Source organism: Solenopsis invicta, chromosome 4 (genome assembly GCF_016802725.1).
Source record: "Solenopsis invicta isolate M01_SB chromosome 4, UNIL_Sinv_3.0, whole genome shotgun sequence".
NCBI classification, from domain to species: domain Eukaryota; kingdom Metazoa; phylum Arthropoda; class Insecta; order Hymenoptera; family Formicidae; genus Solenopsis; species Solenopsis invicta.
The window spans coordinates 3,560,939-3,578,102 of record NC_052667.1 but is presented as its reverse complement, the minus strand read 5'-3'; the positions used below and the strand labels follow the sequence as shown (position 1 = coordinate 3,578,102).

At 33.6% G+C, this 17,164-nt stretch overlaps 1 long non-coding RNA gene across 1 annotated transcript in view; it reads left to right on the top strand.

Annotated features, from left to right (window-relative positions):
* Window positions 1-3,396: 3,396 nt before the first annotated feature.
* LOC105195650 overlaps window positions 3,397-17,164 on the top strand; it is a 264,949-nt gene continuing 251,181 nt past the window's right edge. Inside the window, exons 1-2 of the long non-coding RNA XR_005574563.1 lie at window positions 3,397-4,504; window positions 6,443-6,486. This is a non-coding gene — a long non-coding RNA (uncharacterized LOC105195650). The remainder of the gene's footprint in view (window positions 4,505-6,442; window positions 6,487-17,164) is intronic.

Here is a 17,164-nt window from a genome sequence, read left to right as displayed (position 1 = left end):
AAAACTTTAACTACAAATTTTATTTATAATTCTATTTCCCCGCTACTTCTTTCTCTGGATTTTTCTTGTTCGAAAATCCATTATTGTTAATGAAAAAAATTTAGTATTTATTTTAATCTATTGCTCATCTATTTCATAGATCTGGTAAATTTGTGATATATTCATTCATAATGCTCTTTCTAAATTATATGATTCCATTCGGATATTTTTTATTTTATATGTACACATTACATAAATCTCCAATGAAAATTTTTCAAGGATTTATTATATAAAAATTGAAAAAAAATTATAAAACTCACCGGACCAATGCGCAGCAGCGGAGTAGTAACACAGCTACATTGATCTGTAAATGCATAAAATCCAAATTATAAATCCAAATTACAATATATTATTCAGAAGGTGTGTGCAGTTTTTAGGAAATAACCCGTCTTAAAAAAATAAACAAATTAATTTTCAAAAGAGATTTTTCATCTTCTTCTAAGTGAAATTCTTCATAATCTTCTTCCCAAAAATTATTATTTTTAAACTTTACATATAACTTCTTAATGTTACTCAAAAAATGTGTGCAAAATTTAAAAAAAAGATTTCTTTTAAAAGATAAGTTATAAAAAAAATTCATTCAAAAGAAAACGAGAAATCTCTCTTATCAAAATTAATTGGTTTACAGTATCTTTTCTAAGTTTTTTCTTGAAACTTTGCATACACCTTCTGGGTAACATTGAAAACATACCTGTAAAATTTAAAAAAATAACTCCTTTTAAAAAAGAAACTGTGAAAAAATTCACTTAGAAGATAACGAGAAACTTCTCTCTCCAAAATTAATTTATTTATAACATTTTTTCTAAGTAAAATTATTTTTTAATACTTTGCATACACCTTCTGGGTAACATTGGAAAAATACTTGTAAAGTTTAAAAAAATAACCCCTATTGAAAAACAAGTTATTAAAAAATTCACTTTAAAAAAGACAAGAAGTCTCCCTCTTCAAAATTAATTTGTTTATTACATCTTTTCTAAATGAGATTTTTTCTTTATATTTTGCATACATCTTCAAAGTAACATTGGGAAGAAAGCTGTAAAGTTTAAAAAAATAACTCTTTTTAAAAAAGAAGTTGTAAAAAAATTCACTCAATAGAAAATGAGAAATTTCTCTCTTCAAAATTAATTTATTTATAACATCTTTTCTAAGCAGAATTATTTCTTAAAATTTTGCGTAAACCTTCTGGGTAACATTTAAAAGATACCCGTAAAGTTTAAAAAAATTAGCTCTCTTAGAAAACAAGTCATGAAAAAATTCACTTAGAAGAAGACGAGAAGTCCCTCTCTTCAAAATTAATTTGTCTATAACATCTTTTCCAAGTGGAATTATTTCTTGAAACTTTGCATACGTCTTCTGGGTAACATTAGGAAGATACATGTAAAGTTTAAAAAAATAACCCCTTTTAAAAAAAAAGTTGTAAAAAAATTCACTCAATAGAAAACAAGAAATTTCTCTCTTCAAAATTAATTTATTTATAACATCTTTTCTAAGCAGAATTATTTCTTAAAATTTTGCGTAAACCTTCTGGATAACATTTAAAAGATACCCGTAAAGTTTAAAAAAATTAGCTCTCTTAGAAAACAAGTCATGAAAAAATTCACTTAGAAGAAGACGAGAAGTCCCTCTCTTCAAAATTAATTTGTCTATAACATCTTTTCCAAGTGGAATTATTTCTTGAAACTTTGCATACAGCTTCTGGGTAACATTAGGAAGATACATGTAAAGTTTAAAAAAATAACCCTTTTTAAAAAAAAAGTTGTAAAAAAATTTACTCAATAGAAAACAAGAAATTTCTCTCTTCAAAATTAATTTATTTATAACATCTTTTCTAAGCGGAATTATTTCTTAAAATTTTGCGTAAACCTTCTGAGTAACATTTAAAAGATACCCGTAAAGTTTAAAAAAATTAGCTCTCTTGGAAAACAAGTCATGAAAAAATTCACTTAGAAGAAGACGAGAAGTCCCTTTCTTCAAAATTAATTTGTCTATAACATCTTTTCCAAGTGGAATTATTTCTTGAGACTTTGCATACACTTTCTGGGTAACATTAGGAAGATACATGTAAAGTTTAAAAAAATAACCCCTCTTGGAAAACAACTTATAAAAAAATTTACTTAGAAGACCATGAAATTTCTCTCTTCGACATTAATTTATTTACAACGTTTTTTCCAAGATGTTATTTTTTTAACTTTATAGGTAACTTGTTAATATATTACCCAGGTTTAAGGTGGTTAAATTTCTTCAGCAATTTCAAGCCTTTATTATTTTAACTTAAATACATAAATATTTGAAACAAAGAAATTCAATCAAGTTGACAAAATTTAGTCAAGCTTATAATTTTTTTCTAAGTACGGGTCTATAAATAATCTATAAATAATTTTACTTACCCACAGGGTTGTTCCGCCGTTACCTGATGCTCCTCCCGAGCCTCCGCCTCCTCCCAGATCCTGTCAATGGAGCACAACACAAAACTCGCGATTCTCGCGAACGAGAGATCAATTACGATTGCATGCTAATTATCACAGCAACGCGCGACACTTTGTTAACGAAACTTCCAACAAAGCGACATCATCACGTATCGAAAGGAACACACGATCGCGCGAGGTTATGATCCAAGTCGATATTCCGTCGGAACATTTACCGTCGCACACGAAAACTTAGAATTGCGCGTACAAAAGAAAATTAATTCGATGATAACACTCGAGCTGGTGCGCGATGCGTTAGCTGGACAGAGTACGCGATTATTCGCGGAATCACTTTTACGCCGTCCCGCAAAAACGTGAAAGCCCGCGTACGAACGGCATGAACGTAGCAACGGACAGAGTTCGCGGCGAGAGATTCGACACTGCCACTTTCTCGCCATCACGCTGCAAGAGAGTGTGAAAAGGATCTAACGCGCACGTAGCCATCTCAGACCGATGGCTATTTCGTACTAATATTCACGGCACTGATGCACGGTGCACACGAAGACACTGTACATGTAAGGAGAATCGGACACGAAACGACCGAACGTACGTAGCGAACGAACGACGTAGCGAAATAAACACGACGCGGTAACCTTTGTTCGCCTTCGTCGCGCGGCGCGCGACGCACGGCGTAGAGTCAATACGCAACAATCATTTCACTCCGTATCACCGTACATAACACTCGCGAGCTGTAGGTGTGGTAGATACGCGGCGAGATCAGAAGCGGAATGGTCCGCGTCCATCGAAATACGTAGCGTAGTTGTGACGCCACCGTCGCGTCGCCACCGTCGCCGCCGTCGCCGCCATCGCCGCTGCCGGTCCGTCGACTGCTGACCCGTCGTCGCTTGTCTCCCGTCGTCTGCCGAAATACGCATATCGCGACGACTCCTCATCGCACGTCTGTCGCATGTGTATCGCAATTGAGAATCGAGTTTCCTGCGGATCTACCTACCGCGACGAAACAAGACGAAACCGATTTGGACACAGGTACGACAATCGTGCAATGAGGAGTCGTCGCGATATGCGTATTTCGGCGGACGACGGGTAACAAGACTGATGACTCGTCGTCAGTGACAAGCGACGGCGGGCCAGCAGTCGACGGGGCAGCAGTCGACGGTCCGGCAGCGGCGAAGGCGGTGGCGTCACAACTACGCTACGCATTTAGATGGATACGGACTGCTCCAGCTCCGATCTCGCCGCGTGTCTATCACACCTGTACTTCGCGAGTGTTATGTACGATGATACGGAATGAAACGATTGTTGTGTGTTGACTCTCCGCCGTGCGCCGCGCGCCGGGTGACGAAGATGAGTGAAGGTTACCATGGGGGCGCTCCGAGTTTATTTCGCTACGTCGTTCGTTCGCTACGTACGCTCAGTCGTTTCGTGTCCGATTCTCCTTACATGTACGGTGTTTTCGTGTGCATCGTACATCAGTACCGTGAATGTTTAATTGAAATAGCTATCGCTCTGAGATGATACCGCGCGCGTTAGATCATTTTCACACTTTCTTTCGAGGATGGCGTCATGGCGAGGAGATGGCGATGGCGAGCCTCTCTCGCCGCGAATTCTGTCCGTTGCTACATTCATGTCATTCGTACGCGGGCGTTCTTGTTTTTGCAGGACGGCGTAAAAGTGATTCCGCGAATAATTGCGTGCTCCGTACGGTCAATGCATCGTGCACTAGTTCGCGTGTTATCATGGAATGACTTTTTTTGTACGCGCAGTTCCGAATTTTCGTGTGTGACAGTAAATCTTCTGACGAAATATCGATTTTGATCATAACCTCGCGCGATCGTGTGTCCCTTTTGCTACGTGATGATGTCGCTTCGCCGGTAGTTTCGTTAACAAAGTGTCGCGCGTTGCTGTGATAATTAGCATGCAATCATAATTGATCTCTCGTTCGCGAGAATCGCGAGTTTTGTTTTGTGCTCCATTGACGGAATCTGGGAGGAGGCGGAGGCTCGGGAGGAGCATCAGGCAACGGCGGAACAACCCTGTGGGTAAGAAATATTATTTATAGATATTTACCCGTACTTTTAGAAAAAAATTATAAGCTTGACTAAATTTTGTCAACTTGATTGAATTGCCTTGTTTCAAATATTTATATATTTAAGTTAAATATATAAATGCTTGAAATTGGGGAAGATATTTAATTACCTTGCACACACCTGGGTAACGTTAAGAAGTTACCTATAAAGTTTTTAAAAAATAACCTTTTGGGAAAAACGTTATAAAAGAATTAATGTTGGAGAGAGAATTAAATTTCTCGTCTTTTAAGTGAATTTTTTTATAACTTATTTTCTAAGAGGAGTTATTTTTTTAAACTTTATACGTATCTTCCTAATGTTACTCAGAAGGTGTATGCAAAGTTTCAAGAAATAATTTCACTTGGAAAAGATGTTATAGACAAATTAATTTTAAAGAGAGAGACTTCTCGTCTTCTTTTAAGTGAATTTTTTCATGATTTGTTTTCCAAGAGGGCTTATTTTTTTAAACTTTACAGGTATCTTTCCAATATTACTTAGAAGGTTTATACAAAATTTTAAGAAATAATTCCGCTTCGAAAAAATGTTATAAATAATTTAATTTCTAAGAGAGAAATTTCTCGTTTTCTATTGAGTGAATTTTTTTACAACTTCTTTTTTAAAAGGGGCTATTTTTTTAAACTTTACATGTATCTTCCTAATGTTACCTAGAAGGTGTATGCAAAGTTTCAAGAAATAATTCCACTTGGAAAAGATGTTATAGACAAATTAATTTTGAAGAGAGAGACTTCTCGTCTTCTTCTAAGTGAATTTTTTCATGACTTGTTTTCCAAGAGAGCTTATTTTTTTAAACTTTACAGGTATTTTTTAAATGTTACCCAGAAGGTTTACGCAAAATTTTAAGAAATAATTCCGCTTAGAAAAGATGTTAATTGAATGAAATAAATTAATTTTGAAGAGAGAAATTTCTTGTTTTCTATTGAGTGAATTTTTTTACTTCTTTTTTAAAAGGGGTTATTTTTTTAAATTTTACAGTTTTCTTCCCAATGTTACTTTGAAGATGTATGCAAAGTACAAAGAAAAAATCTCATTTAGAAAAGATGTACTAAACAAATTAATTTTAAAAACAGACTTCTTGTCTTCTTATAAGTGAATTTTTTCATGATTTCTTTTCCAAGAGAGGTTATTTTTTTAAACTTTACAAGTATCTTTCCAATGTTACCCAGAAGGTTTATGCAAAGTATTAAGAAAAAATCCCATTTAGAAAAGATGTTATAAACAAATTAATTTTGAAGAGAGAAATTTCTTGTTTTCTTTTAAGTGAATTTTTGTGCAACTTCTTTTTTAAAAGGCGTTATTTTTTTTAAACTTTACAGGTATCTTTGTAATGTTACCCAGAAGATGTATGCAAAGTATTAAGAAATAATTCTACTTAGAAAAGGTATTATAAACCAATTAATTTTGAAAAGAGAGACTTCTCGTCTTTTTCTAAGTGAATTTTTTCATAACTTGTTTTTCAAGAGGGGTTATTTTTTTTCATATTTTATAGCAATCTTCCCAATGTTACCCAGAAAGTGTATGCAAAGTTTCAAGAAAAAATCCCACTTAGAAAAGATGCTATGAACTAATTAATTTTGAAGAGAGAGATTTCTAGTCTTCTTCTGAGTGAATTTTTTCATGACTTGTTTTTCAAGAGGGATCATTTTTTTTTAATTTTGCATAAATCTTCTGGGTAACATTGGGAAAATACCAATAGAGATTAAAAAAATAATTATTCTTGGGAAAAAGATTATGAAGAAATTTACTTAGAAGAAGATGAAAAATCTGTCTTTGAAATTAATTTGTTTTTGACTTCTTGTCTAAGATGGGTTATTTCGTAAAAACTGTGCACACACTTTCTGAATAATATATTGTGATTTGGATTTATAATTTGGATTTATATGCATTTTATAGATGAATGTAGCTGTGTTACTACTCCGCTTCTGCGCATTGGTCCGGTGAGTTTTATAAATTTTCTTCAATTTTTAAGTAATGATTCCTTGAAAAATTTTTATTGGAGATTTATGTAACGTGTACATATGAAATAAAATATCCGAAAGGAATCAAGTAATTAAAAAAGAACATTATGAATGAATATATTACAAATTTAGCAGATCTATGAAATAGATGGGCAATAGATTAAAACAAATACTAAATACTTTTCATTAATAATAATGGATTATCGAACAAAGAAAATTCAGAGAAAGAAATAGCAGGGCAATATAGATACAAACAAAATTTGTAGTCACAATTTTGATTATTAAATACATCTAAGTTTTTGCAAATTATTGAAAATTATCTGAAAGTTTTTGCATACTTTTTTAATGTCTACGATTCAAGAGTCTCTATCAAAATTAATTGGAAAGTAATAAAACATACAGAAAATACATACGCGTACTTATAATAAATTTATTTTATAAGATATATATAAAAATATAGGAAGAAAATGTCTTTCATAAATTCTTTTTATGATTTGTATATGCAAAGTGTATATTACAGTAATTGCATAATAATATATTCTAAAGATTAGTTAAAATCAAATATCCTATAACTAAAATCTATCGATATGTAATAAAATTTGAGTTATAAGAGATCAAAATTGTCTAATAGTATCGCATACATTTTACATTCTGAATCATATTATAACATATATGCATATCGATCTGTCATTTAGTATTGGCTTCGGCAGTTCGTTAATATTGATTTTCTCGATTTCGTTCTTTTATTTTCTGTTTTTGAACATTACATATATTACAGCAGTCGTCTGGTATCGGCAAATTAATGAAACAGTGATACCAAATTTTATTTTTTTTACACGTAAATTATTTAATTCTTTTTCTTTCTTATAAAAAAAAATTTTTTAATGAAATATTAATGCAATCTATATTTTTTAACAATTATAAAAATCAATATTATTTAAATTAAAAGTTTTGAAAATTCGTAGTAGTTGATAGAATAGTTAATATACATATATGCATATTTGTCGATATATAATGTGGTTACAAATTTTGAGACAAAAATTATATAAAATAAAAAAATACATGTCAGAAAAAAATTTTTAACATTTATTTTGTTAAATATTATTTTTTACAATTAATCTTTTGTACTATAATGTCACATGTATGCGATACCTTTTAAAAGCAAAAAAAAATTACTCCATCATTTTTGGTCCACTAGAAAATTATTGTGATCTTTTATTGTGAAAAATTATTATGATTTTATAGTTTTAACCAATTTTACTTTATCTAATTTGTTCTTAGTATAAATGTTAAAATATTCCACGACGTCTATTGAACATTCTGCATATTTTTATAGAGTGAAGAGTTCTAAAAAGCAAACATATAAATTGTAATATATTTGTTATTATTATTATTATCATTTATTATGATATCATGACAAGCATTATTTGTTAGTAATTATTTGTAAGACGACCTTTTTTACATGTCTAAATAATGTTGCATAAATCTCAAGTGACAATAGGTAGCATTATTGATCTCAGATACTTTTATACTGAAGGTCGTTATTTTAACTTTTTTAACGCATTTTTAACGACACTTGTTTGCGACATATCTCGTTATTTAAATACAATTCTCAAATTAGAAAACTTTACTATATTCTATTTGTCATTAAATAAGTCAGAATGCTATTTATGTACCGCCATATATATACGTTAACTTAATGCATTTTCTTTCTACTCTGCTTTCATGATTGAGTTGAGATAGAAATACCAGTCGTTTAGATAGTGCATTAACATCGTCTACGTTGACTATTTGTTTCATAATGTTTTGGAAAAATGTTTCTATTTTGGGAAATACTAGGAAATGTCATTCTCGATGTTAACAAGTGCCGTTTAATTAAATTACACCGTTAATGTGTGAATCTAATTTCTATTTATACGCGAATATTACAGTTTAAAGCATCGCGACGCTTATCTTATTTTGTGTCAGCAATAAAAAAAAAGAAAACAAAAATAAATAGAGAGACAGAGTTGAAATTTTTATGCACGTTTCGTCAAAATAAGCACCATTTGCCAGAACAGCTAGACGGCAACGTCTCGTGATAGTGGCTGGTTGATAGCAATAAAGCGTTATCTGACTTCCACTCCGAGTCACTTAACGTCTGCGGGGACATTTAAAGTTCTTAGAAGCGCAAACCATCCGCGCTATAAAACACTGCCTCACCACCTTCGTCGTAGCTACTTATTATAACGACATTATTCTCGCTCCCCCTCATTAGCTATCCTATCAACGACACTTTCTACTATCCCCTTTTCCCGTTTTAAGTTCGCTCGCAGCGGCGACGATGCCACCCGGGATAAGTAGAAGACGTACTTTTTCCCATCTTTTCCTCACTTCTCTTTCTCTCTCTCTCTCTTTCTCTCCCTCACACCATTCTACTCTTCGATGCTCCTTTGACGATCGTGACTGAATTAATTTCGGTTCGGTGCACGCAGTCGATCGTAATCCATTTATCTCGAGGACGAGTTGTTACACCGTAACTCCCTATCCTTCGCGATATCAGGAAACAGAACATTATCATTCGCATAGATATTAGATTCTCGAGATCGTCTTTTTTTTGCGTAAAGCATCCGAATGGTTATAACGTTTTCGAGTATGCGATTAAATGAATAAGATTACTGGCGCTTGTCTCTTAAAAATCGATTCATATATTCTGTTTACGTATCCGAAATGGGCTGGACGCCCGATGAGCTCCGTGAGAAAGAATCGCATTACGATATTTACTTTAAATTTACTTGAAATGCATTGAAAACCAGGAAAATACACGAAATTCATTTGTTATTGTTTGATCAAATGAAAGCATAACGATATTAGCGTGAAAATTGCAGAATTAATCACATCGCCACCGATAGATCGTTTTGATTAATCGATGCTCCATTTAGTTCAAATAAACTTTTGTCTATCCATCCTCGAAAATCCGGGACGCGTTAACACGTATCACGGTGACTAATTCAATATGTCGTTTTGTGCACATGTCTGCGCGTGCTGTATGATGGATCAAAACTACCCGTATCTAACCATATAACATCATTATACATGTTAACTAAAATCAGTGTTTGCTAGTGCATTTGACACGATGATTATTCGAAATTTTCCTGATCGGCCGGTCGATCCGTGACACGGCGAGAATTTAATAGCGAAATACATCGTTAAATCTATTGTTTATTGTTATTTGTCTGTAAGACTATGCGGGTGAATAAGATTCTGTTTTCCTTTTCTGTTTTTTCTCAAACTTCTCCAGGTTTTATAAAATTACGCAAAAGTTGCTTGAATTATCTAGTTCCTTTATAGTCGAGAGGCAGCGAGACGTGTAGGTACTAAACAAAAAGTTGGTATCCATTTTTTATACAAGTCAGTAAATTGCCTCACCGAAGTTTAACTACGGCTCTAGTTAAGATGAAAACTTTGAATCGAAAGGGAGGAGCTCTCTGACGAAGTGATCGCACATTTCTTGCAGATCAAACTCATTCACCATATTTCGCTGATGCATATTCACGAATCGATATATAAAACTTACTTAGAGAACATAACGGAAAGTTTCTTGCGAACGTTCTCTCCTCTCGAATGTAACATTAGCATTTAATCTCGTTGAAAGGAAAATTGATAACTTATCTAAAAGTGACGCGCAATATTTAAGCCAATTACTTAAATATTTACATGTTTCTTTTGTTGTGCTCATGTACACTCGCGCGATTCGATAAACTTTTTCGTTTACCTCGCCTTCCTGGCAGGAAAGGACTTTTCTTGCTGCACATGCAGCTACTTTCGTTCTGCCGACTAAAAGTCTTAAATCCTGGGCGACACAGAATTTCATCGATATTCTCTAATAAATTTGAATGGGCCGATCGAGAACCCCAATCTCAGTTGTAAATATTCAAAGTTTTTTATTCCAATCAGTTTTTCTCCTCGCCGTTCGCGAATCTCTGCCTCTAACACCCGCATTTCCATTCTAACATCGCCGCACCGCGAGAAGAAGGAACAATCGAAGTTTTACTCGAGACGGATTTCCGAACGAAAAAAAATAATAATAAAATAAAGAAATTTCCTCGCGATGTTAGAGGAGGCTTGTGCACGGCCTGAAATCGAATTTCGAAATTTTCGACGGGTCGCCGTGGTAAATTTCAGCGGAGCCTCTCCCGAGCTGCCCGTGATTTACGTCCGAAGTAAATCATCTCTCCCGTTATGCGTGTCTTTCAAACTATAACAAACCCTTCGCCATTTGAAATGTAAAATCACAATGGGAGAGAAATAAGCCGTCATGTTGCGAGACCGATTTTCTTAGCAATCATTTTTTCTTTCGGTTCACGCGGTATTCTTCTCACCTTGCCTCCTCACGTTCATTAATCTTTATTCAGCTTCTGGTATACCTCGCGCGCCGACGTTTCGGTTGAGAAATTACAACTGCATTGTTGTGTATAAATGCTGGAAAAAGAGATTATCGAGAATATGAGAATGTTCTAATCGATAATAATCGCGGCTAAAAGGAACGTTATCTTTTCGAAATCCCGAACTCCCAATAGTATAATAATTAATTACAGTTTTATTGCCAAAAAGTTTGCACGAAGTATTTAAATTATTTCGCAAATACGGCGCATAAATTTTCCGAAAAAAAATGTTAAACAGAATTATCCGAGAAAAGCAGCTTTATATTGCAAATTATAAATCACAAGAAATATATGGATCTCTCTTTTCATCGTGCAATTGTACCGACATGTAAGATGTGCGGCAGTCGCGTGTGCTATCCACGTCCTGCGAAGGTAGGGGAAATTAAATTAAATTTAAATTAAGTTCAATTAATTAAGCCGCTTCTCCCGTGGGAACTACGCTTCTGCGCTCACTCGTTGTCCCTGAAATTCACCTCCTTCCTGCAAAAGGGCTGCCAGTGAGGATAGTGATCCTTGTTTGGCTCCGAATACGGAACTAATCTCTTTTAAATTAGTATTAAATTCTAAACGGTCCCGAGTCTGTACGCGGCGTTATTAAATTCTGCTGCAGTGCCACGTGTTGCCGCGAAATTTTCCCGGTTCGAGCGAGAGTCAGCGCGCGGACCCAATGTTTTACACCGTTCATAAATACGGTGGACTCTTCTATTACGTTCCGGTAGCGTTACGATTTCCGCACAATGTATGATGTAATCTTTCATCGCCGAAATTGTCTCGACAAGATTTAAGGACCGCTTCGAAACATCTGTGGATTTTTAATGATACGCTATTAATATACGTTGCATATATTAACCGATCTAACATTCTTGAAACGTATAAAAATCATGAAAACGAATAATTTTCATTTAATGACATTTTTATAAGATTTTTAATATAATGAAACGGTTGCAGCAAGTACAATCAATTAAATCAAACGTGTAAGAAATTAAAATTAATCAAAGGAGATAGACGAAACTCTTTTTTGTGGGATTTTTTATAAACATATAAAAAATTATATTTCTTCCTACACAATTGTATCTCGTTTGATACAACGGCGCATAATACAAACTCGATAGGCTTTCGCATCAGATTTTGTCGGCCATTATTTTCTTAATCTACATTTCGCTACAATTTGACTCGGGATTGCATACATCGGATCCGTAACGGATGCTGCAAGTGGCAGTCGCAAGACACTGGCACCAAAAGAGATATACGATAACGACAGACAATTCTAGCGAGCTTTCGAAACGCCGTAGGTATCGTGCCAAAGAGCTGAGACCACCTTAGCTCGTTTCAGTAGATACTACACGTACACATCCACACACACATTTACTCACGTATATATGTACTTCGGTATTTAAGCAACCAATTACGTCGTATACCGAGCGATCGTAACGGAGGATCGTAATATGGAAGTGGCGACCGGTGCCGGTGTTACCTTATAAATTTCACAGAATTGGCTGCACCGCGCCGAAGAATCACGAGGCACGCATAGTCGGCAATAATGACACCGGGTGCGGTATTAAAATTTTCTAAAAATAAGGGGCATTGCTGCCTATATATAACGTCGCGCAAATTTGTCGTATGCACTTTTGTGCGCTAATTACCGACAGCACGATCGATACTGCGAAATTCGTATTTTCGTAAAATTTAAAATTTAAGGAATGTGGATAAAGTAGACAAATCAAGTAATACAATTGGTACTTAATTAATACAATTTATATAGTCGATGCACTTTATATGAGAAAATTTTTTAATGTTCTGCTAAAAAGGATGTTCTGCATACAAACAAATTTTTTTGAGATATTTTAATAAGGATTGGGTAAATTAATATATTTTTTAAAATAAATTAATTTTAAGTTATTTTGATTGTAATTAAAGTAACAAAAAACTAACTCACTTAAAAGTTACATTAAGATTAGATTAACTTAGGTTAAATCGAGGGGAAATTCACAGCCGGCATTGGTGTACAAAATTTCGGCAGTGGACTGCCGAAAAAAGTAAGCAGTGACCTATAATATTGACGGCATTGTCGTCAGTGGTTGGGGAGTGGTGAGCTCACTTCAGAGTCGGTTTTTCGATCATTTTTATTATTATTTTTAGTGTTCTATTGTTTGAAGTTATATGCATAAGACAGCACATAATAATGTGCAATTACATAAAAATGTATAGATACAGTTCGTAAATAAAATTTTTGGAAGTTTTTTGTATAATTGTGTAGAATACTTCGGGAAAGCTTTAGAATTCTTGTGCAGGCATTGGCGTATGTTAATGGGCACGCGGTAGTGTTCATAATTGCATGGCATTGCCTTAATTTTAATATAGGATTGACGGCATTGTAGGCATTGACTAACAATAAGCATTGTCGGCAGTGTACAAAAATGTCGGCAGTGTTTTACAGCAATGCCAAAAATCGGCATTGGTGTACAAAATTTTGGGTTGTGAATTCCCCCTCGGGTTAAATTAAAAGTTAATTTTAAAAAACATTTTATTTACATTAAATTAGAAATTTGTACGTTTTTAAAGAACAAATTAAGTTACTCAAAACAATTATAATATGGATTATTAAAAAAATTTAATATTTTATTTGTAAATTAGATTTATATGAGATAAAAAAATATTGTTTTTTATATGGGAATATTTTTTTTATAAAAATAATTTTTTTCTTTTACATAGATAAATATTAAACTTAGGAAAAAGTTAATAAATTAAAGTTACGTATTTGAAAACTAACTAGTTAAAAATTAAATTATTAAAACTGATTTAAGTTAAATGTTATTAACTTTTTAACTTTATTTAACTTTTAACTTTTTAATTAATTATTACCCAGTTCTAATATCAATTTATAATTTTTTATTTTTTCACGTATGCTTGGATATTATTCAACATTGATAATGAACTTGTAACATTAATTAAGAAACATTTCGTAATGAAACAATATTTATAGATTTATTTATTTATATGCACAATTTTTTTACTTGCGAGATTCCTTGGTCCTTTATCCTGAAGCACGTTCTAATGTGCTCGAAAGTTTCTTTTTACTTTAAAACAAGCGTAATTGTACCTTCGGAGTTTCTTTCTTGAAATAGTCGCAAACGATGTTCTCTCGCACTAATAGAACGCATCTACGTGCATCGCGACTCGAAACTTGCAAAATATTCTCTAAAAGTTGCGGTTGTGCACCGCGTCGAGGTCACGTTCTGGCTCGAGACTGGCCCCACGGAGAGAGACTGAAAAATGAATCTTCTCCACAGTGAGGAGAGATAGGTGCCGAGACGGTTATACATTTCGTACGAAAGGATCTTTTGCAATTTTAATTTTTTTGTGTTTTTTTTTTTTTTGCTAAGCGGAACTATTGCATGCTACGTAGAGCTGCTACCTCTCCATATTTCATAACAAAAAATTAGAAGTAGACATCGATGTAAGCTCGGTAAAATTATTTATTCAATGATGGAATTAGACAACACAATCATCCATTAAATTATCCAAGAATTTGTCTTTGTATTGCTTTTCCTATCTGAAAAAATCCATGTTAAATCGATAGTCGCAGTCTCTCGAAGTTTATTGTTAACGCTTTTCCGTAATGCTGATTGGTTCTCAACTAGTGTGTAGCGACACAATGCATGATTTAAAATATTTTTGGGACTCAAAACTCGCGGCAGTGTCACAGCATCTCCTTATCGTGTGAATTTTTTATTCATAATAATTATTTATAATTATTAGAAGTGCGCTAGCTGTCACAACTTTTCACGAGCTTATGTGTGGGGACGTAATTCACCATTTAAAACTTTTGTTTAGCCCAAAACTCGTGCCAGAACTGTAGCATCTCACTATTGTACATTTCTCATAATAATTACTTATAATTATTGGATTTTAATTATCAGAACTATTTACTGAACCTATCTAGACTTCAAAACTCCACGAATTTTTACTCTTCCACCGTTAAAGATTCAAGATACGGTGAGATGCTATTTGACATTGTCAGAAGTTAGCATCTCATTTCTTAAAACCGCGATTTTTAGAGTAAATTTGACAAAACTGTTGTTAAAACTTATCAAGAACTATGCAACTATGCTGGATGCTAATTAATACGTAGTTTAATCGTGAGATGCTCACACTTGAGATGCTAACTTCACACACTTTTCAAAATAACTTATTGATATAACAAAACAATCTAATTGAGCGGTAGAGTTATTTCGAGTAAGCTGTGTACTGCACCTAGACACTGATGAAATTCTAACTTCAATAATCCTTCCTTTGTACTTTCTGAGCAAAGTCCTCTTTTCTTTCGTGCGTCATCCCAAGTACATGCTTACGTAACCTCTGATTCTTTATGACCTATGTATCTAAGTAATGACCGTACTACTTCAATATGTTTAGCACCAGCAATTACTAACACTAAATGAATATATAGACGATAAATACGGTGATTATTACGTTAAAGCGCCATTCGTAAACACACTCGGTAGTAGAAAAGGCTAATTATTCGGCGATTGGCATAATAATTTATGATTTATTATAATCTCCAATGTCTTCAAATTAATAAGTTGCTTTACATAAAAAAAACATAATAAGTCTGTATAAAAAGTGAAACAGTAACGTTTTATAAAAAAAGAAATGTATAAAATATATAGAAAATATTTAACGTATAAAAAAAATAAATATATTAAATATAAAAAATAAAATATGTGCTAATAATATATATTAAGCGTTGTACATAGAGCAATTGCCCCTGGCGAAACGATTAGCCTATCGCATATGCAGCGAGAGCCTATAGAGGGAAAGACATGCTATGCAGAAAGGGGTCGCAGCTTGAAGCATGGGATAAATACAGGCGATGTTAATAAAGTCTTATCGGCGTGAGGCCATGCGTGTCGACTTAAAGCCATGGACACACTAATCCGCTATGCTAATGTCAGTCGGCCGGGAAAACAGTCGAGTAAGGTAATGCAGTCTTCCCTGGCACACATGTCTGCATAGAACGGACGTATACGTATACTTGACTACACATATGGGGACACTGGGATTGCGGTTAAGATAGCTCCGAATGAGCCGCGTATTCAAGCTCGCAGCTATGACACGGGAAATAATCGCGTACAAAATGTATAAGTGACTGCTTTCAGAAACGGTAGACTAGAATGAAAATTTTCTCAAGCATCATTTCGTCGTATTTCATTCGCGACATAGTTTTCTGAAATATTTCCGTTTCTGATAGGAGATATATACTCGTGCATCGCGAAAGAATGAACTGTGCATACAGGAAGGAATAAGAACGAGGAAAAAAAAGCGAGCGAATTCAACGTTGCGGATTCGGCATGTCATATTTACGAGACGACGTAATCCGGAACATTGTATAATGCGCAGCAAATCAGAGAGGAGAAAAAGATTCGATGGCAGATAGTCTTGCGAATAAAATCCGAGCTGACGTAACGCAGGAGCATTACGTACAGCGTAACATATCTCATTTCATAGTGACTTGTGTGCACACGTATATCTGTGTCTCTGCATTCCATGCATGTCTTTTATAAATTTTTTTTTCCGAGATTTTCTGTAAGTAACTTGAATATTTGATTCTCCTTTCATGTCCCCCTTATCTTTTCGATCTTGACAATCACATTACATGTGAGAAGTGATAAGAACGATACAAACTATTGTTTAAAATACTAGCACTTGATTATTATTTATTGAATAAAATATTGCGGCTAACAGTAGAATTATGCAAAGATTTCGTAATATCCGCAGAATGAAATTGTATGAAATTATTGTATAATGGGATCTTTCAGTACAATACGTCTTATAAGTTTAGCGAAACAAAGTGAGCAGAATCAATGGAAACTAGGTTTTTTATTTGTTGCTCATTTGTTGCTAAAAAGTTGCCAAAGAAAAGATTTGTTGCTTTGTTAGTTTTTTTTAATAATGTTCCGCTAACGGAAGATTAAGTTAGCAGGACAATATATGTATAATAATTGAATATAAAAATTGAATATAAAAATAACATCCAATTTTATTGCTCACATATTTAAATTGATGAAATTGTTTCTTTAACTTGATTTTTTTAAGTTGAAGTGAAATTACCTTTGAGGAAAATAAACCAATTGTTTAATGCAAAAAATGTACTGAAAAAAATGTAAGAAATAAAATTTGTTCTGGTTTTTAAAAATATATTTCTTACATTTAAAAAAATATTTGCGTTGCAC